The sequence below is a fragment of the Canis aureus genome, chromosome 32 (genome assembly GCF_053574225.1).
Source record: "Canis aureus isolate CA01 chromosome 32, VMU_Caureus_v.1.0, whole genome shotgun sequence".
In the NCBI taxonomy this organism is placed as follows: domain Eukaryota; kingdom Metazoa; phylum Chordata; class Mammalia; order Carnivora; family Canidae; genus Canis; species Canis aureus.
The window spans coordinates 25,425,886-25,449,230 of record NC_135642.1 but is presented as its reverse complement, the minus strand read 5'-3'; the positions used below and the strand labels follow the sequence as shown (position 1 = coordinate 25,449,230).

Genomic DNA, 23,345 nt, shown 5'->3' with positions numbered 1-23,345 from the left:
GTATGGCTGGGGCCCTACCCTCTCAATAGTAGTGGGTTCTGTGGGGGGTCGGAGGGTGGAGAGAGGATGAGTGAGATCAGAGGGCTGCTCAGGAGAGGAGTTTGCATCACTGCTGATACACTGGAGGCAGGAGCCACTTCCTGAGAATGCAGATACAGATCATTCTTCCAAGAAATGAGAGCATCAGTTTGTTTGTTTGTTTTCTCCATTTCATACTCCATTAGGTTTCTCTTCTCTCTGATGTTATCTGAGCAGGGAACCTTTAGCTGAGAATGCTAGATTTATCACACAGCAAATATTGAATGGCTCCCCTGTTTCACAAGAAGGAGAAAGTCCTGATGTCTTTAAGCTGGCTCCTCTGTGCTTTGGTGACTGTGGACTATTGTTTAAAAAATCTTACTAGTGTCCTTCTGGGTTTCCCTTCATTCTGAATGGTCATCTTCTCTCTCCCATGGCCTCAGGAATCAATTATGTTGATAACTCTAAAATCCATATTGTTAACCCTGATTTCTCTTTTGAAGCCTACTTCTGTTTTCCAAATGCCAGTTAAACACAACTAACTCCCTGGATGTCCAACATGTCTAAGGGACATTTAATTGATCATGTCTGTTATGCTGTAGCATTGTAGTAGTGTGTCTGGGTTCAAATCTTGGCTCTACGGTTTACTGGTTGAGTGAGTTGGAGAAGTTATTTAACCTTTCTGTATATTAATCTTCTCATCTGAAAATTAGAGCCCTCATAGGGTTGTTGTGAGGATTAAATGAGCTGGTGTTTATTTATTTATAAATATTTATTGATTTATTTATATAGATTTATTTATTTATTTTAGAGAGAGAGGGCACAAGCAGGAGGGGCAGACGGAGAGGGAGAGAATCCTAAGCAGACTTCATGCTGAGCATGGAGCCTGACTTGGGGCTCCATCTCACAACCCTGAGATCATGACCTGAGTTGAAATCAAGAGACATCTAACTGACCAGGTGCCACTTTGGTGCCCCTAAGTGAGTTGGTATTTTAAAGGTCTTAGATACTGGGTGTTGTATGCAACTGATGAATTATTAAACACTACATCTGAAACTAATGATATACTACTGTTGGCTAATTGAATTTAAATTTAAAAAGAAGGACTTAGAAAAGTAAGTGTTGGTTATAATAATCATCTCAAGTCATCTTTTCTGTTAATTCATTCTGTTACCAAACCTAAGTTTTGGTTATCTTTTACTCCTAAACCAGTGAGTTAAGAAGTTATATTATACTGATTTTTCTACTTCCTAAATATGTCTTGAATTAATCCTTTCTTCTTCATTCTCACTGTCACTGACACAAGTCAAATCACCATCTCTCCCATCCCCTCCTGACTATCTGTTGTGCCTTCCCAGTCTCCATGTGGCTGCTGGAAATATCCCTCTAAGTTATATGCTTTATGTTCCTCTCTTTCATAAAAGTCTGCAGTGGCTTTCCATTGCCCAGAGGATAACACCAACTTTTTATGTTATGGAATAGTCCTCTCAGGCCTTGGTTGCAGAGTCTCTCCCACCTTCATAGCCTCTGTCTGGACACCTCCTCTCCTATGCCCATGCACTCTCCTTTAGTCATCCATCTGCCCACCCCCTCAGTGTGCCATATCCTTCTCCCTCTTATGCCTCTGCAAGTGCAAATGTCTTCACTCCACTACCACCCTCCCAGGCTGTCAGCTGCCACTTGCTCCCTTATCATGGCTGTAAGCTTCGTCTGGCTTTTGTACTTTGAATACCAGACAGCCCTTACCTAATTCCATCAATAGTTATTTACACCTTTCAGATTAGCATCAAAGATCATTTTGTTAATAGTTTTTGTTTTCTTTAAAGGATGATGTTTATATGAAATGTGAAGTCCTTTATCACATCATTTTATGAACTGTGTGATTTTTGTCCATTCACATGCATCACTTGTCCGTTTGTGTACCAATTTTAGTCCTTGACTACTTCAAGATGCTACTCTGAAGTTTTCCTGATTGCCACACCAGGCATATTGGGCTTCTCCTCTTCCTTCTAACCCTCTCTGCCCAACATTCCCACCTGCCTAGCATCTTGTACATATTTTGCAGTTCTTTTCCATGGAGAGTGCTTCTATTAGACCCTTGTCATCTAGAACTACCTCATTGTTTCACATAGTTATGAGTGCAAGGCATGTTCTCAATGCTTGTTTGTTAAATGCACGATGTTTTAACTGATGTGCTTGTAGGCTGGTGCCTGAATTTAATCATCTCCCTCCTCAGTGACTTCAAGCTTTGCTGTTGTGTCTTTTGATAGTCCCCATAGGCCAGTCTACTTATCAAACTTTACTTGAGACTATTGACACCTTTCGGGTATTTGTATGTCATTTTGCATTTAATGTCAGTTATATTTAAGGGACATTTGGTGTAGGTTACTTGAGAGGTACTTCCATACCTGTTCCAGGTGGTACTACCCTTCCCTACATCCTCCTGTGCTTTAGAATTTTTGTCATTTCACATTTGTCAGTCAAGCCAAGTTTATTTCCCTCTAAAACAACTTAAATGTTTTGTTTAGGCTAGATCAAAATCTTTTTTTTTCAGTCTTTAATAGTTATTAAAAATGTTTAAAAGTGATTAAAGGCTGGTAGAAATCACAAACTGAAAAGGCACTGTTTTTAAATACTGTTATAAAACTTATTTACTGGAGGAAGTGGCTGTGGGCTCTTTGGAGTCAGATATAGACTCTAATACTATATTGTGATGTTTAATTGCTTTTCTAAGAACTAAAGATTTTAGTATTTTGTTATAGAGTTGCTTGCTGATTTCTGTTTCATTTGCATAAGTATCCCTTTTCATTTCTAGAACATACCTTGTCTAACATCCTTGGTCAAATAGATGCACATGATGGACTAAAACAGATTTTAGGATAATTACATAGACCAATAAAAAAACTTTGCAATGTTTTTTTTTTTTTTCTAAAGAACATCCTAAATAGTTAGAATTTAGTATTTGTAGAGCTTAGAAATGTAGTTTCAACTTCTTTAATTTTAAAATTAAGGTATTGTCACCTTTTAAAAAGTATTAAGTTCACACTTTTACTAGCAGGGGGAGATGGCAGATTGGGTAGAGCCCAGAGCATACCAAGAGGCATGTTAAGACGAGAAAGATGAGGAACCTGGGTGATAACTCATCTTCAGTCGTTTCTCCAAGTATCTCTCGAGGATCTTGACTTTTTTTTTTTTTTTTTTTTTTTAAACCGTAGCTTCTTGGGTTGTATGTGTATATGGGCAGTGGGGTCATATGGGGCGAGTTTGTGGATAGGGTCCATGGATCTTACAGATTTTTTTCCTTCCCTCTCCTGTTCTACACCATGGAGCTATGGAGTGTTTCCCCCCAAAGAATACTACCTTTATATATACTGTTTAGGACTGCAGAGTACTTAAAGAACTTCTGTATCTGAAGTCATCAAACCCCCTCCTCCACTTCTCAGAAACCTCCCCTGGGACCCACCCAGCCCATGTCTAGGTTAGGTATTAGTTTCATGAGATCCTTCCATTATGCCTACTATAGATACTAACCATACTTGGCATCTTGCTTTGGTGGTCCATGCCCTCCATTAAATGCTAAACTCTGTGAGGATAGGTGCTGTGTCTTATTTGCATTTCTGTGACCTCGCACAGCATGCACTGGGTGCTTCACCTATTAAATGAATAAACAAACATATAATCTTTTATTAAGAGAGAACCTGCCCAGACTTCCCTAGAACTATAAACCCCCTTGATGCATCATGGCCAAAATCAGATTTGTTCACCTTGTTTTAAACAAAAAGAAATGCCTATGTTTTTCCCTCCATCTCTGGATTGTTTGTTACAAATTAGATCATCATTGTAGCTGGTCTGGTTTAGGTTCTGAACCAAGGTTTTGAGGTATGGGCTGACCCTTCTGAGTGATAATGTTGAATTACAGAGTGTGTATAAGCAGCACTTTGCATCTTTCCAAAATGCTTATTTTTGAAATCTATTACCTCTAATTGCTAGCTGCTGTAACGGGGGAGCTTGAGTTCTGGTACTTGAAGTCAAGAATAGTCTTGAAAAGAAAATTCAAAAGATAGCTTAATGACTTTCTGTTATTTCTCTAGGGGATGAAACACCATTTCAATTGAAAAACTTTCTATGATAATTATGTCTCTAAGGGACTGCATCTCAAGTAGCCTTGTTTTATTTAGCACCAAAAAAGAACAACCTTATATAAATGTAATTTGAAGATCAGTTTTGGGTAATCACCTCAAATACCTGGCATTTACTATATACTTCATTTTTTATTCATTCAAGTGTGTATGAACAACTCTGAGGTCTACAGTCTTCCCCATCCTAGGACTGACCAGGAAGAAAGAGAATGACTTTGAAAGAAAAATCTTGGGTGAAAGTGTAAATCAAGAATAGAAGTCAGTGGGTGGCGGGCACTGAGGGGGGCACTTTGACGTGATGAGCACTGGGTATTATGCTGTATGTTGGCAAATCGAACTCCAATAAAAAATATACAAAAAAAATAGAAGTCAGGAAGGTCAGAGAAGAAGAAAGGAGACTGGAAAACTAAAGATCAAAGGCACAATAAATGTAAAAGCTTGTTAATTAACAGACTGAAGGAGAAAAATTACATAATTTTCTTGATAGATGCCAGAATAAAATTTGATAAGACTGATACCCATTTGTAATACTCATTCCTAGAAAACTAGGAATAGACGGAGAACTTCCTTAATCCCCAAAAGTATCTACCAAAAACTATAGCAAATGTTCTTTTTTTTTTTTATAGCAAATGTTCTTAATGATGAAATGTTAGAATCAAGACAAGACTGTCTATTAAATACTTTTGGAATTCCTAACTGCCACAGTAAGACAAATATAAATATAAAGTAGAAAGATTAGATAAGAAAGAAGCAAAATGTAATTATTTTATCTATGTTTATCATGTTTAGAATAAGTGTGGCTAAATAATAGAAGATATATGTATATTTTTAAAACATGTCACAATAGTGACAAAACTATAAATTATCAATAAGTCTGCAGATGTAAAAAGTCTTTATGAAGAGAATTTATTTAATGACATTTTAAAAGTCATTTAGAAAGACAATAAGTGGAGAGAGATAACATGTACATACACAGCTAGGTTCAATATCATGAATATGTCGATCTTCTCATTTTGATCTATATAGATTTTCATGCAATCCCAATCAAAATCCCATATGGTTTTTGAAGAACTTAGATGGAAATATGAAAGGTTAAGAATATCCACAGTAAGGTTGAGGAGACTGGTCTTCCCAGGCACAAAGTTGTACAGATAGTCCCTGACTTAACAATGATTTAACTAAAGAGTTTTTGACTTTATGGTGTGGAAGCAGTATGCATTCAGTTGAAACTGCACTTTGAATATTGAATTTTGATCTTTTCCTAGTCTAGCAATGTGGTAGGATACTTTCTTCTGATGCTGTGTAGCCAGAGTGAGCCTCAGCTCCCAGTTGGCCACCTGATCATGAGAGTAAACAACCGGTACACTTAAACCATTCTGTACCCAGACAACCACTCTGATTTTCACTTTCAGTACAGTATTCAATCAACTACACGAGAGAGTCAACACTTTATTATAAAATAGGCTTTGTGTTAGATGATTTTGACTAACTAGAGGCTAATGTAAGTATTCTGAACACTTCTAAGGCTAAGCCTTAAGGATTAGTAGATTGGGTGTATCAAATGCATTTTTGACTTAAGATATTTTAATTTATGATGGGTTTATCAGGACATAATCACATTGTAAGTTGAGGAAGACTTGTATAATGAAGTTATAGTAATTAAGGTCTTGTGACATTGGCCCAGGGATAGTAAAAATGACCAAGGAACAAAAGAGCCCTGAAACAGATCTGCCTTTATATAGTGAGTCACTAGAGAAAGGATGGTTTTTTCAATGAATGCTCATGGGGCAATTAGATATTCTCCAGGGAAAAATTATGAACTTGGATCCCTACATACACCTTAAAAAATTTCCAATGGATTAAAGACTTAAATGTAAAAGGCAACATGTTAGGAAAATAGTATAGAAGAATATCTTTACTTTGGGTAAATAAGGATTTCTTTTGACTACTCAAAGATTAAGTGCCATTTAAAAAGTAAAAAGATAAACTACAAACAGGGAACAGATATTTGTGACATCTGTAACTGACAAAGGACTAGTATCTGGAATATATGAAGAACTCCTGCATGTTCATATAGCAAGGAAAATATTGGGAAGCAATTTTCAAGAGAAAATCTTGCTAGTGTGCATCAGGAGATGTGCACATGCATATTTATAGCAGTATTGTTTTAAATGAGAACAAAAACATGGGGGAATGTGGTTTAGTTCTGCTAATTCTTCTCTGAAAACCCACAGGCATTAAGTAATTAGAGAAGGGTTTTGGCATGTCATTTCTTAATATCAGTGATAAAAGTGGTAATGCTTTCAAGTCAAGAAAGAGAGACACAGAAAGAGGCTGAATGAAAATGATATTACTCTTGGTCAGAATATGTTTTCATCAACATGCAGTCAGATGGGTGGTGTATGATGATGGGCAAGGGTCTGAGGTTTGAAACTGAGTGGATGCCTTAATGTTGGCTCCCTAAAGGAGAACATGCTGTGGAGGCAAAATGACATCCAGCTGTCTTCCTGACATTTCCTTTTTAATCACTGCCAGATAAAATACCTTACAACAGAGGAATGCAAACAAAATTTTGTCAGAACAGCAGGGATTGCCCACCATGTCCCATGTAATTTAGTTTGGCTGATAATGCCTGCTGTGATCCTTGGTCTTGTGTGTTCCCTCTTCTGTGGTAGGTACAGTCACGGCCTTCTTTTTTGACATTTCACCATTGGCCCCCCTGCCTCTGTCCCAAGGACAGAGATAAATATGGGACCATAGGGAATGGAGGTGGTTTTCAGGCATTTTTGTGTGTCTTTGCTGACCCCTTAACATTCCACCTGTCCTAATCCAATCTTGTCATCTCTCCTGTCTAAAAACCTTATACCCACCATGACAACCTTATGTCCTCTCCAACTTTTTCCCTTTCCCCACTTCAGTGGCCTGTTTCTATCTGCAACACTACTTTGCTGTCTGATCACTCAGTTTCATTCTTTTTTCTTTTTCTTTTTTTTTTTTTTTTAGATTTTATTTACTTATGGGAGAGAGTGAGTGAGTGAGCAAGCTTGGGGAGGAGCAGAGGGAGAGGGACAAGCAGACCCCACACTGATGCAGAGCTCAAAATGGGGCCTGATCTCAGGACCCTGAGATCATGACCTGAGCCGAAACCAGAAGTCGAATGCTTAACCAAATGAGCTACCCAGGTGCCCCACCCAGTTTCATTTTTTGGAGCTCTTTGTCTTTGCTGCTTTCTCTTGTGCCCACTGAGCCACTACATTCTATTGTTTTTAAATTAACGTCTATTGAATTCCTTCCACATTCCCACTGCTGGTGACCTTGTCTAGGCTTTCATCTTTAAGAAGTAAGAAGTGATACCAGAGATACCTGCTGCCATGACACCATTGAACTTTCTTATGGTTAAACCCCGGACTCTGAACCTACAATCAGAGAATAGAATGTTTTCTAGGAAAGACACCATGGAGTCAAAACCTCTTATTTCATATTTAAGGAGACAAGCCTGGAGAGGGATAGTGACCCATGCTGAGGGGCACATAGATAGTAGCAGAGCCAGAACTAGAAACCCACACACTGATGGTTAGTTTTCTAGCCCTCTTCAACTTGCCACATTAACTTATAAGCATTCCTTTGAATTTATAGTGGTCTTATGTCTCTCTCTGACTAAATTTTTAGGGGAAGAATTATCTTAGTCATATTTGTAGCCTTTGAAGTAATTGACAGGGTTTCTCAATACTTGTTAAATTGAAGTTGAAACACAGCCATGCACCAAATGTGCTTTTTCTTTCCTATTCCTGACCACCTTGCCAAGTCCTTCTAGGCTTGGAAGGTATTCAGCTCAGGCTCTGATTCCTGCTTGAAGGCTTGGTCAGATAGTTGCCTCTTTCTGACCTCCTACAGTCTATTTGTCTTATAAAACCATCTTATAGTTACCCAGCAGTTTATAGTTTATAAAATGCATTCACATAATGTATTCTTTAGTCCTTCCAATAATCTTGCTGGATAAATATTTCCATATTGAAGAAATAGACTTGGAGAGGTTATGTGGCTTGCCATAGGTCGCACAGCTAGGAAGTAAGTAGCAGAGTTTAGGTCTTCTGACTTCAAGCCCTTTGTGCTTTTGATGTCCTGTGCTAGGTGGTCTACATGGCATACTAGACATTTTGTTTCCTGATTATCTTACTTGTCCTTTGTTGAAAATGAATTCGTTTCATCATCCCAATTACCAACTTATTGAGGAGAGTGGCTGGGTCACATATTTCTTTCATGCCATTCATAGTTGCTAGCACAGTATTGGGCAACATAGAAGTTGCTTCTCAAATACTGTTGAGTTGAACACTAATACAATTTAATTTATCAAAAAAGAGCAGCTATCAGTGGAGCCCCAAGACACTTTTTTTGGGTCACTCCTGAATGAAATCAGCAATGAACAGAGGGAACCAGAGGAAGGAAGAGGCTGTTGGAGAAAGCCAGATGGTAAGCACAATTAGCAGTTGAGTGACAGCTGGCCTGTTGTTAGTCTAGTGATGAGGGGTGGTGGATAAGTAATTCACAAGGAGACAGTCTTCAGGAAATGTGCAAGTTTACTGGAGAGTTGAGACACATTCAGGAGAAGGGAGAGGAGTACTTAGAAGAAGCATAATACTCCTATGAGTTAAGCAAAATAAAACACTCATACATATTTGAGTTGTGTTTAACCAAATGTTGGTTAAAGGAATATCCAGAGAAGGATGTGGCTTATGAAGACAGGTTTCCAAGGTGGGAGTGGAGTGGGTAGAGGAGCTTTTGGCTTACTTTGTGATTATTTTATTAATTACTGAGGCTGTGAGAAAAGGAACATGAATACGTAAGGATGTTTCCTTTGAAACAACTTCCCTTCCCTTTTCCCTACTGTGGCAATCAAAAGGGCCTCAGCTCTGAGAGCCCTAGGGTCAAAAGTACAGGGAATGCAAATAAATACACATGTCGTATGTGCATGGAGATGTGTTGTGATGACCAAATCTGTGAATTTTTCTGGGACTGCCTCATTTCACATATTCTTGTGCATTTGCCCCATAAATTAGTGAGATGCTTTAGAAATTTCAGTACCTTGACAACTAAACTATGTTTCCAAACTATATTTCCTTTTCCTGAAAGGGTCACAAAAACCCACTGACAGACCACATGCCCCACATTTTGGTTTGAAAAATCACACTGCATCTCCTGAGTTCTTAAACATTTTGCATCTGAGCAAAATGTAAAACCTCTTCTCCTAGAGTGGATATGAAAAATGTCCAGTTTCCTAATAGTAGAAGCCTATATATGTTTTTTATGAGCTCTTGTCTCCTACAGAGAATTTAAGATTAAGTCCTTTTAGATTAATGGTAATTGAACTTTAATATCTCTCCCTTCCTATCAAAATGTTCACAGTTTAGAGTTATTTTATAGAAGCTGAAGGAATGTGTATCTCAACTACTTAAAGGCACCAGCACTTAAGGGAAATTATTTCAAATTAAAAATTGTAATTTCTATACGGTGGACTCAAATGTGAATATATAAAACCTTTTCTGGGACATTCATATATGAATTTTTAAGGTGATTTCTCATTAAAAATTGATTAATATCATTGGGGTCTATTCGAAGTTTTAGTTTATTTTTAGTGCTTGATAGCTATATAGCAATGTATTTTTATGTGATATGCAGATATATGTGGGAAGGTTCTAATTTAAAAAGGATACCATTGATAGCATTGCTTTTTGTTTACTTATTTTTTTTTAGTGGAAAGATAATTCCTGACGTCAAAACATGCAACTTATAAACTTTTATAATCTAATTTGTTGGTATGTGGAAGGTCTTTATATTTTAAAAAGTGGACTATTAGAACATGTTTATAGAATTGTGAGATTGATTTTTTTCCATGTGTGGCTTATAAAACCTTTTCTTACTACTTTACAGTCACCTCTCTTATAAATAGAATCTCATTTCATCCTCATTAAAAAAATTAATGTAATTTGTTTCTTTAATGCCCTCTAACCACTCAAAATTTCTGAAGTTTCTCATCAATTTCTTATAAATTCATGGATTCTTATGACCTCATGGTGTTGTCATGTGCTTCATGCTCCTCTTGTCTATAATTTTCTTTATCCAGTTGACTTGTTCTCTTACTGATTCACAGTCAAAATTTTTATTTTATGTCAGTAAATTTAATTGAGGTTTATCTACTCTTTAAAAAAAAAAAAAAAACAAGGCTTTCTAGATTCTTTCTGAGTGACCATCTTGCCTATTCATGTTGGCCCCTACATACATTAGACCCTGACTTAAAATATCATTCAGGCACAGGAGCTTGGTTCTCATAGGTGCCTGCGTCTCAGGCTTAGCTGATAACAAAGACAGGTATGGCTTTGGGGGACCAAATGCTAACCTAGATGCATGGCTTTCCATCTTTCCAGGATAGAAAGAGGAAACTTTAGTGAAGGAACCTGGTTGGAATAATTAGGGAGCCTTTGAAATTGAATGGACTAACAGAGGAGAGCAAGTAGATGGAAAAAATTGCCCTGACCTAGAGGGTAAGAGAATCTCTCTGGTTTTTGATAAAGCAAGAGCTACCAGGGGCCTTTTTTTCTAGATAATTGCTCCTGCTGGCTGTAATGAGCTAGAAGGTCTCTCCAGTCTGTATGACTAGATGTTCTTCTGAATTCGTGGAACACTCTCTCACGATCCATAAGCCACTTCTCCCCTTTTTGATCTGTTCCTTACCTTATGGGTGTTTGACTTTGATGTGACTTTGACCACCTGCATTTGTATTTAACCCCTTGTGTCTGGAAGTGGTTCTGTGTCCCCTTCACATGAGCCTGCCTGCTCTGGTGGGGAACACTAGAGATTGCTCTTTTCCCATTTTCCTTATACCCCTTTCTGCTTTCTTGGAATTTTCTAATAGTTTTAAGTAGTAATACTTTCATATAAAAGCATTCTTCATGACATAGCCATTAGCTGTAACAAGAGGTTCTGTGGATAAAATATAATACTAGCAATTTCTCCTGAATTCATAGAAAAAAATCAAGTTAGTGAAGAGAATTTTCTGTTTTTCTCCCATCAGTATTTAAAAAAAAAGTTTGTGCCTCTATGCTATTCTGGTTATAATTTAGTATAAAGTGGCTTTGGACATAGCACAAAATAATATATTCTGAGTTATTTTAAGTTTGCTCTATCAATATTTCAAACTGTTCTTCAAAACATATCTTGACTTTTGAGAATTATACCCCGAGTATAGCTTCTTGAGTCTAGATGAATCTGGATATGTTTTCTGATGGCTCAATGTGTCCATTTAGACCCTTTAGGAAAGGATCACCAATGTAGCTGTTTACAAACATCTTCCTACCATTTTCCGTTTCAAGGATACTGGTTCCTGACCCAAGGTGGGGTGTCAGGAGTGCTGCCTCTTGGTTCACTTCTGGCCAGTTTGGTCTGGATTTTCCCAGGACTATTTAGACTTAGACCCAGGGCTTTTAGGTTTCTTGTGAATGATCCATTGAGCATTGTCTACAAGACTCTTTCCTATAGGCTTATCTTACTCTCTCAAGCTTTAGGTAACACTTCTTGGAATCCTCACCAGGAACATCAATACATTTTAGGTTTTCCCCCCTAGATGAGAAAACTACTAAGATTGTGGTAAGTGGAGGAGATCCAAGAGGTGGCATCTTTAGGAGCTGTTCAATAGAAAAGTCTGGCAGGCCTTACAAAATGAGTTGTCAGTCTCAGGTGTTTAGGCAGACAGGAAGTGTTAAGGAACAAAACCAAATGAGATGATTCAGAGTTGGGTTAAAGGTAGAGCTTTCCTCATTGGTTTCTAAATGTGTACAAGGAGCTCTTATTAGTCTTTATTGGACCACAGGCCTTGGAAGTCAGGTCTCATCTTCATTTTTTCATTGAAATGGTTCCATTCTCATTGGTTTTGTATGTTGGAGTGCCATGTAAGAATTCATTTGAAGAAACTTGCTAAAGAAACTTTGCTACTAGCTGAACCAAAGCAGTTTTCTGAGGCAGTGAAAGACACTGATCTGCTATAGACAAGAAATAACCCAAACTTAGGATAGGTCAATCATATTTATGTAAGTCAAACAAGAAGTTCCCCAAACATAAAACCATCTCTACAGTGATCTATAATAGAATGTTCATTTTATATAATTATATATAAGTGAATTTTATTGCATTTACATTTTGTTTTTTATTTTTATAATTGAATGTTTTGATGAAACATATTGTGTTCGTTTTTTTTATTGCTCAATTGACAGTCCTAACAGGATGAAAGCAAACGTGCTGAACAGATGTGCCTAAGCCTTGCTGTCATGTATTGAGTATGGCTGGCATATGCTTCTTTACATAATTTCACAAGAGTGGACACATGAATCCACTCTGAATTGTTTTAAAAAAGAGAAAAAGAAAAAAGTTGAGTGCAAATTATAGCCTTCTAAATTAATGATACATTTATAGAAATTTCAAATAACATATATGCTAGAAGAGCAGAAGCAAATAACTTAGCCAAGCAGCATAAGTGAACAATTTGGAGGTCTCTAAATCTGTATATAACTCATTTGACTATAAGAGTTTTTATTCCAATTCAAAAAAATAACAAGGGAAAATGGACATTTGAATAAAAGTTTACGGAACTCTTGAAGTACCTTCATGGATCTCAGAGTTCTACAAAACACAAATTGAGGACCAGAAACTTAATGCCTCTCTGAATAGGGACTGCAAAGCCTTGTTCTTTTATAGTGCTTTATATTTATCTCCTTTAGGACATTTTCCTTGTATTTATTTCATAAAAATAAATACAACCCAGTTTCTTAACACACCTTTCTCAGAAACGAACAGATAAAAGAGCAAAACATAAATAAATCTATATAAGAGTGAAAGACTAGCTAGAACTAGTATGTATGTAATTCTGGATACAACAAGGTTACAAATTTTTTAAAGAAATCTTGGAACATTCATAAAATTTACCTTAACAGACCTTATATTTGTTATTATGCAGATCACATTTACTGACCAAAATGCAATAAAATTAGAAGTCAATAGCAATAGCGAAATAGCCAACTGTGATCCGACAGGTTGATTTAGAAATTGGCTGGATGGTTGCAAGTACATTGTAGTTCCTCAGTCCTTTTGCATAAGTAAATCCAAGGCACACCCCATTCTATAAACAGCTGCTGACAGAAATGCAAACAGTCCATTCCAAGACTACATACTGAATAGGTGGAACAAGGAAAGACTTCCTGAGAATCAATAAGTACATCCTATTAGACCTTGTCCATTAGGTGAGTTTCTTTTCTTTCCTTTTGATTCAGCTATTAAAGAATATGATACTATTTAGGGAGTAGTTCAACACACATTACAAATACATTGCTGAGAGAGTAGACCTGAGGGGGACCAAAAAGATCTCTGTCCAGCTCTCTGTAACTTACTGACACCTAATGGACACTAAAGGCTAAGAATCCTAGTGTCATTGTTTTAGTGGTGCTAAAACATCAGGAAATAGTTTGATATTCTGAGCCTATATCAATTTTTTAAAAAAAATTATTATATTTTTAAAAAATTTAAGAACTGAGGTATATTTGATATACCTTGTATTCGTTTCAGGTGTACAATATGATTCAGTATTTGCGTATACTGCAAAAACGATCACAATAAGTCTTGTTAACATCTGTCACAGAATTTCTTGTGTGATAACTTTTAAGATTTATTCTCTTAGCAAGTTTCAAATATGCAGTATAGTGTTAGTAACTGCAGTCACCATGCTGTATATTATATTCCTATAATATATTTATTTCATCACTAGAAGTTTTTACCTTTTGATTCCCTTTACCCATTTGGCCCACCCCATAGTCCCTGCCTCTGGTAATCACCAATTTGTATCCAAGAGCTTGGGGTTTTGTTTTGTTTTGTTTTGTTTTGTTTTGTTTTTTTGATTCCACATATAACTGAGATCATACAGATTTGTCTTTCCTTGTCTGACTTATTTCACTTAGTGTAATATCCTCAAGGTCCATTCATGTTGTACAAATGGCAGTATTTCCTTTCTTATGGCTGAGTAGTATTCCTCTGTGCATGTGTGTATGTATGTATCCATCCCATTTTATTTTATCATTCATTTGTTGATGGATATTTAGGTTGTTTCTAAATTATCTATTTGTTGTAGATAATGCTGCAATGAACATGGGGTACATATATTTTTTTGAGTTTTTGCATTTTCTTTTGACAAATACCAGAAATGGAATTACTGGGTTATATGGTTGTTCTATTTTAATTTTTTTGAGGAACCTCCATACTGTTTTACACTGTGGTTGCACCATTTCTACCAACAGCATAGAAGCCTTCCTTTTCTCCACATCCTCATCCCCTGTCTTTTTGATAATAGCCATTCTAGAAGATATGAGCTAATATCTCACCGTGTCTTTGATTAGCATTTCCTTGATGATTAGTGATTTGGGGCATCTTTTCATGTGTCTGTTGGCCACCTGTACGTCTTCTTTGGAAAAATATCTATTCAGGTCTTCTGCCCATTTTGAAATCAGATTATTTGTGGGTGGTTTGTTTGTTTTTGTTGTTGTTGTTGTTTTGTATTAAGATGTATGACTTTCTTTATATATTTTGGGTATTAACTCCTATCAGATATATGATTTGCAAATATTTTCTCCCATTTAGTAGGTTGCTTTATCATTTTGTTGATGGTCTCCCTCACTGAGCAGAAGTATTTCAGTGTTTTTAAAATAATTAAGTTGTGGGGCATGGGTGACTCAATCAGTTAAGCATCCAACTCTTGATTTTGCCTCAGTTCATGATCTCAGGGTCGTGGGATTGAGTTCAGCATGGATCCTGCCCATCCCTCTCCTTTTGCTCTTTCCCCTGCTCATGTGCACGCTCTCTCTCAAATAAGTGGTGACTAAAATCATTAAAATAAATAAAGGAACTAAGTTGTTACATGGTAGAAATATTTACAGATGTCTTTTGTTCATTCATTCGTTCGTTCCTTGAACTCATGAGCCTGAGATCAAGACCTAAGCTGAGTGAAATAAGTCAATCGGAGAAGGACAAACATTATATGGTCTCATTCATTTGGGGAATATAAATAATAGTGAAAGGGAATAGAGGGGAAGGGAGAAGAAATGGGTAGGAAATATCAGAAAGGGCGACAGAACATGGAAGACTCCTAACTCTGGGAAATGAACTAGGGGTGGTGGAAGGGGAGGAGGGAGGGGGGTGGGGGTGACTGGGTGGCGGGCACTGAGGGGGGCACTTGACGGGATGAGCACTAGGTGTTATTCTGTATGTTGGCAAATTGAACACCAATAAAAAATAAATTTACTATTAAAAAAAAAAAAAGACCTAAGCTGAAATCAAGAGTCATACACTTAACTGACTGAGTCACCCAGGACTCCTATGAGTGTTTTAAACTCAGGACCAACTTGTATCAGTTTGCTGCCGGTTCATTAACATTATGGGAAAGCCAAAACTAGGATAGTATTGAGAAGTATTTGTGTTCCTGAAATGGCTCTATTCCCAGAAATAGATAGGGGAAAGCTCTTTTCCTTGTTGGAAAAGTAGAAGTCCTTAAAGACACAGTAGCTTTTGAGCTTATTGAGGAGGGTCCAATATCTTGAAGTTAACATGGCAGCTCACTGTGTTACAAAAAAAAAAGAAAAGTGCATTCATTGACTGGCATTGTTGATGTAAGGTCAGTTGTTGCACACACAAACTAGAGTTTGGAGAAAGTACTTGGAGATAAGAGACAAGAAAGCCAGTGGGCACCAGCATGGCTCGGTTGGTTAAATGTCTACCTTTGGTTCAGCCAGGTCATGATCCCAGGGTCCTGGGATGGAGTCCCGAACCAGACTCCTGCTCCGTGGGGGAGCCTGCTTCTCTTTCTTCTTCAGTGTGCCACTCCCCCTGCTTGTGCACACATGCTGTCTCTCTGTCAAATAAATAAAATCTTAAGACAAGAAAGCCGGAAAGGGGAAAAAAGCAGAGAGGTCATGGCACAAGGGCAATTATTAGAAAAGTCTTTTAGAACCCAACATGGGGAGGTCGTAGGGTGGATGTTAGACTGTGGAAAAGAATGCCAGCTGTGAAGTGATGGGTCCTATGCATCAATAAGCAACCATGTACCGTAAAAGCATATTCCTAAGAGCTGAGGACAGCTGTGCTGAATGTTAGCCAACAAGGGTGAGGGTGTGGGGCAGGCAGGACAAGGGAAAAGTGGATCCATATCTGGCATATCTTCATAGCCATTGTAAATGTTTGTGTATGAAACCAATGGTTCAGTTTAGCCTTTGGAGTAGGACATGTGGGATGGGAGCTCTCAACATTCATAGTTCCTGCAAGTACACAAGTGTAGCATCTCTCATCACAGAAAAGTAACAGTATGATTTCTGTCCTTTGTTGAAGAAATCAGTGAAATGATTTCAGTATACTGTAGAAATCACACTTATAAAACAACAGTGAAAATAATAATCTTAGTGTGCAAATGGTTGGGTCTGGAAAGGCAGGGTGGCATTATATATTCTGGACACACCTTCTCTATGGGGTGAATAAATACAGAGTACTCACATTCTCATTTTTTAAAAAAAGGCAGTGATAAAGGAGCTCTTCTCTTCCCTAGTTATTGTTAACTCAGGGATATTTATGTAATTGTTCTTATTTGGACAATGGCAGCACACAAAAAACTTGAAGCAGGTGAGATGCAAGAGAGAGCCAGGCTGTGCTGGTCAAAGGCCTCACCACACATGTGCTGTGCTCTGGGAGGACAAAGCTTGGCAGAACTCTTGACTCCATTTCTAAGTGAATAATGGAAAGGTGCGGTGTGTTTTGCAACCTTGGAAAAGCACATTCCAATATCAAGTCCTTTGAGTGCTACTTGATTTGTCATCCTTATAGTCCTGGCTAGGGGAGCAGCATGTCACTTCTAATATTTCTCCCTTTGAGTCCCAGGCCCTAGACTTTGGTGGCACTCTGACATAGCAAGATGCCACCATTTGTCTTGTTAATAACAGAATTCCCTCTGTTAACCAGTTGGGCTTGAAGCTATCCTACCTTCCAGGTACTTTAAGTCACTCCTCCATTTACATTTTCAGAAAATCTATTTACTACGTTCTTTGAGAGTTTTATAAAGTGTCAGTGTCATTCTTATGGTATTGTGGAAAAGTGCCAGGCTTAAGGCCATAAGATCAGTGTTCTAGCTTTAATCTTTTGTAATCATAAGAAGAGCTGTGACATATTGATATCTATCAGGCATTTTGCTTCTCACTCTACACAGATAGGTGGTGGTATCCTGTTGTTTGAATATAGGAGACCTTGACTCCAATGTCTATTAAAACCATCTTCTATGTGCTTATAAAAAGCAACCATTGTGTGGGAGTAGACTTTATAGGTTTTGTGCTTCTGTCAAATTCTTGGAGACTCTCCAGCTTCGTGGTGTCATTAAGAACCATATTTAGCCATGGGTTGGACATTGAAGTCACATATGGTTGTGTCCATTATAGGACTGCTCTCATATTGTTTGAGATATTGCTCAGCAAACCAAACAACCACTCCTGTTGCCACAGTATGGCCTATATTTTATAAATGCCATATTCTATAGTGTGCCCTTCCCTGTTAACCTTATATCTATAAAACAAAAGGTACTTACCATAATCTATAAGTAATTTAACACCCAGTGCTTACCTTCCATAAATTCCTATAAACATTCATATTCTGACCCTAAAAGAAACTTAACAAATAAGGTCTTTTAAGTAAATGAATCAATCAATGGTCTCTATAAATTAAAAAACAACAAAACATCTAGTATATCATTTGAATCATCCCACAATCATCTCCTGGCCTTCCAGGAGAACACTTTGTATTTTCAAGAATAATTCCAGTGTCCCCCTCTTCCCTAATGTGTAGTTGCTTGTATTATTTGTTTACTGGGTTATGTTGCTCACCTACTGAGGTGATGGTAACATTTCAGAAATGGTAGATCAAGTCCTGGATTGAGACTGTTTATTTTTTCTTTACCCTAGTCTTTCTCTTTAATACTCATAAAGGATTTGCAAATGTCTAGAGGAAACTTTTTACAAATGAAGATATATTCAAATGTCCTGCCGGTATTTGAAAATGTATATTTAATGGTATTTGCAGGTAATTTTATTTTTCTCTGAATAACTTGCTTTGCTGGAATACCACTATCTACTACAAGTTAGTCTTTTCACTTTGTTTAAATGGGGAGAATGAAATATTCCTATGTAGCAGGCACATTTATAAATATAAAGCCAAATGATAGGTGAATTTAGATCCTGTCAGTTTTTAGCCAAGAATATCTCCCCTCACTGTTAAGGATGGATCCATAATATTACTACATTGTATTGATAGGAATGCATTTATGAATCATAGGTTATAGGAGAATATCTAATGCAGTTATATAGTATTCCCAATTTAGATAAAATCAAACTCATCTTTCAATTAGGAGACAAGGAAAAGCTAGATTTCTAGCTAGGGCAGAAACCTATCTTCTCTTGCCTTGACCAGAAATTGAAAAGAGGAAACTCACGGCCCAGAAGGCAGAGGCTATCTCCTCTTGCGAAAATAGGGAGCCCCACTATTGGGTAGGACACTTGTTTTTATAGTGAAAGTAGATGTATTTTACTTTAGGGTCTAGGAATTGAAATGATCTAAGACAGTTGTAACCAGGGCTTATTTGGTAACCACAAGTTGTCCCTACTCATATCTTGATTTGTTATAAAATGCCTTCTCTGTCCTGCCCCACTCTGTATGATTTCTCTTACCCCTTTCTGCTGTCTCTGTTATGTGTATTCTTCAGAACCAAGAATAGATCAATGGTTCCATAAACAAAAGGAGAAAAATCTACTGCTTTTTAACATTAAATTTAAAAAACACCGATAGGCTTTATTGTTCTATGCCTGTCATTGTTGCGTGAACATTTTTCTCCAAATGAATCCTTGAATAAGGAGACATTAATATGTACAACAGAACATGAGACAATATAGGTCTCAAAAATCCTGATGTTTTGTGTTTTGTCTGAAAAGTAATAGTTATATTCATATTTTTCTATTTCTACGTAGAAATCACTTTGGGCAAGGCAAGTGAGGTCCATAAACTCTATAGGAACACTGTAATATCTTATTAACCTTTCTAAGAAATTCAAAATGTTTTCTAGTTAAAATTTCTTACAGTATACCTCATGTTTCTCTTTTAAAAGTTTTCTCTTTTTTCTCTGTTAAGCTTTACATTTTTATTCCTTTTGCATCTTTATATGCATGCCAAACATGTGACGTGCACATATCGGCAGGGAAAAAACAATATGGGGATGTGAATTTTCATGTCCTATTGTACTATGTTTACAAGGGAATATTAAAATGTTTTTGAGGATTGGCTTTTTTGAAAATGCAAAGAAGTGGGTATAGTTATTAGAATATAGATTGGGAAGTGGCTAAAAGTGTAAGGTTTTAATGTTGAATATTGGCTCCCCATTGTGCTCTGGCACCAAGCACAAAATAGGCATTCAATAAATATTTGATGAATGAAAGAGTTAGTGAATGAGCCTGAAGAAGTATCCTTACAGAGAATTTCAGGCAGCACCACAGGAAATAATCTTGATTTGAAAGGAATGCATCAAGCTCAATAGCAAATAAATCTGTAAGGAAATGAAAAACACCATGATTTTTCTGCTCTCTTTACATTTTGAAACCACAGGAAAGAAAGACATAAAGAGGATTTACAGGAGATAGTACAAGTATCAAGATACATAATTTCTTAGATTTGCTGTGACCAACAAGAGGCAGACATGCCTTCAGTTTATGACCTGTCTCCTTGGGGGGAACTCATCAGAAGGAAGAGCTTTGTGACAGAGACAGAAGTACAGGTCCTTCATACCAACTTCTGTGTGTCTAAGCCTTACTTATAAAGTAATTCATCTCTATAATTGCTGGCGCTACAGAAAACTTTTGATTCCTGAATCAAATCAACTATAACTGAAGTTCCTGGCTTTGAAGGAAGGATTACCGAGAGAACAAAAGACATGCTATGTTAGAAAAGGGTATAGGACTAGAATTTAGAAGACTAGGAATCTAGCTCAGCTCCACATCTAATTGGCTGATTGATTTTATATGGTTCACTTGTCTTCTCTGGACTTCATTCAGTTTCCTCTTTTGGAAATTTAAGTATTGAACTGATGAACATTTCGGTTCTGAAATTGCCAAAAATCATACAGATAAAACTCAGTGTTATATTGGAATGCCAGCATAGCTTTCATAATGGATAGACATCTCATAAGTGATTGCATCTAAATTGAATTTTTCCTATGTTTTTTCTAAAGGTTCAGGTAGTGGATTAAGAATAGATCATAAAGTGACATGCCTTGCTGAGAGCTTGATGAGATTTTTAGTCATAGTATTGCTAAAAACAAGTTTCAATTATTGAACATTTAATATAAGCAATGCACTAAAAGCTTTCTGTGGATAATGTCACTTAACCATTGTTATCTCCATTTTATAGTTGAAAGAATGGAGGCTTAGTGTAAAGAACTCAGACCAGGACAAAGAAACAGTCAGAATTTGAACCTGAGCCTACCTCCCATTATATTTAAGAAAATATCACTCTTTGTGTAATATAAGTCTTGTACAGACCCTTGAGTTATCTTTAAGGGTGGTGTGCTGATAAAATCATGCATGTCTAGTACTGTTTGTGGCACATCTATTCAGTTAATATTATCCCTCCCTCTTTTTAAATTCTCTGTACTAAATATGGCTGATAGAGAATTTGGCTTTCAAGAAATGGCTGACCTATCTGAATTAGTTTCAGAATGAGTCTGCCTAATGATAGGGGATCCTAAGGTTGGAGTCTAGGACTGACTTTCATAGGAAGCTTTATGGAGTATTTGGGCTAGGGGTGTGTGTGGGCGGGGGGGGGCGGTGGAGATGGAGAAGGGAGGGAGAGAAATCTAATTCCTTTGCTCTGACTAAAACCACTCTCTTCTATCTTATTCCCCTAAGAACAATTAAGATATGTTTTATTTTTTAAATAAGGAAGAAGATCATTGACTTTCTCTCTGAAGGCAATTACCACTACTTAGTGTATGTTGAGGAAGTGGGTGTTCCTTGCTTTCTATTGTTAGTCTGGTGAGAGTGAGGGTGGAGAGCACTTTGAAAAAATATTTGTGTAGGGAGGATAGATGGAAGTGAACAGAGTAAGAAAGTCTTTTGCATGTTCCAAATTAGAGTCATTCTTGACTTTTTAGAAGACATTTCCTTGAGGTGTCTTCCTGAAGGAGATACAGAGTTTAAAGAAGTGAACTTTGGTTTAAGTGCTCTTCACAAGTTCCTAATTTTTTCTTTCATTAGTTTTTAGTTTAGGGGCATAGTTCTTTCTTATAGTTCTTGGAAAGAAAGGAATATTGTCTGCATATTTACCATTGGGAGCTAGATTGCAAGATGATGATGCTAATGGCAGTTAATAGTCATACAAGATTTACTGTGTGCCAGACACTGTTCTAAACTCTTCATGTATACATTAACTCTATCTTTACCACAGCCTCCTGAGATAGGTTTACAGCTCCTTCAAATCTAAAATGTGTTGATGGTGCATTTGTGATCTTGCTAGAAGATGCTAATGAAATATTTTCATACAACTATCTCCAGTGCTACCTCATTTAGTAACAGTTGCAAGATGTCATACATTATAAGACTGTGAAATGAAAGATGCATCCCAGTTATAAAGAACTTAAGATAAGAAAGCATATGCGTGATAGTTAATAGAATAAAAATTAATTAAAAAATCATTCCCATTTTTAAAATGGGGGAACCTGAAGCAAAGGGATTAAATATTCTTTAAAAGTTTTTTTTTCTTCTTTAAAAGATTATTTATTTATTCATGAGAAACACAGAGAGAGAGGCAGAGACACAGGCAGAGGGAGAAGGAGGCTCCATGCAGGGAGCTGGACGTAGGACTCGATCCTGGGACCGTGGGATCATGCCCTGAGCCAAAGGCAGATGCTCAACCATTGAGACACCCAGGCGTCCCAATTTTTTCTTTTATTTTTTAAATATTTTATTTTTATTTATTAGAGAGAGTGCATGTGAGGGGGATGGGGAGGAGCAGTTGGATGCTGAGTTGAGCACAAAGCCCTACCCAGGGCCCATCTTAGGACCCTGAGGATCAGGACCTGAGCTGCAATCAAAACTTGGTCGCTTAACTGGCTGAACCACCCAGGCACCCCAAGGGATCAAATTTTCCGATTTCAATATATGTGCTGCCAAAGTGAGCACAGGGATTAAATTATCTAAAGTGAAATGACTATATTCACATCTAGGTGATTTGGTTCTGGAGTCCATGTTCTTAACCTCCACTTTTTCTTCTTTCTCAACAACATGCTGGAATTGAGCCCATGTTAGCATGTGAATAGACTGCCCAAGACGCACTTACTTGTATTCTCATTGGAGCATCCATTATAGAATGGCACTGAGGAAGTGTGTGTGGTATGTAGCCCCTGACTTTAGGACTGTGATAAGGATTGTAAAGTACTTGGTGTGTGGGCATCTGACCTAGGCTTCTGAGCTGCTTTTAGCAAGAGTAATGTAATTGGGAAAAGCCTTCATGAACTAACTTCTCAAGCATCAATAGGTTGGAATGCAACCACTGCAAATATTATGTACAAAATGTTGTTTGGATGTCCCAAATGTCAAATCTTGCACCATGTGTTTTCAGTGTTTCCCTTCCTGCTCTAAAATGCCAACATAAAAATAATTTATGTTATTTCTATACTTGGGGAATGGAATTTTTTCTTTATGGGGAGTAGGCCCCTGACTACTCAAGACTGGAGTAATAAGAATAAGAAACAAAAATAATTTTTTTATATGAAGGTGGTTCTATATGAAGACCTACCAGCAGTTTATTTATTTTTTATTTTTTATTTTATTTTTTTTCTACCAGCAGTTTAAACTTAATATTAAGTTTTCTTCATCTGGTGGTGATAAGCAGTGGTGAAACACATATATTGGACTGCAGGATGGGTTTGGGGCTATAGTTTGCTATGCACTAGAATTATTTTCTGCTGAAGCAGGAAATGGTTCCACTAATTCTAGGCTTTGACTAATTGGCTGCAAACTCAGATAAGAAACTTGTTACCCTCAATACCCTGCCCAAAACCTGAAAAATCTCTGTTATCAG

At 37.2% G+C, this 23,345-nt stretch overlaps 1 protein-coding gene across 3 annotated transcripts in view; it reads left to right on the top strand.

The window, feature by feature from the left end:
- Positions 1 to 23,345, top strand: part of RAB27A (RAB27A, member RAS oncogene family) — a 73,020-nt gene that overhangs the window by 17,513 nt on the left and 32,162 nt on the right. Inside the window, exon 1 of one of the 3 annotated variants that reach the window (XM_077881176.1) lies at positions 13,309 to 13,444. The exons of the other annotated variants lie outside the window; for them this stretch is intronic. The gene's annotated coding sequence lies outside the window, so the exon portion shown is untranslated. Of the gene's footprint in view, positions 1 to 13,308; positions 13,445 to 23,345 lie in introns of those variants that run through there. 3 annotated transcript variants of the gene reach the window in all.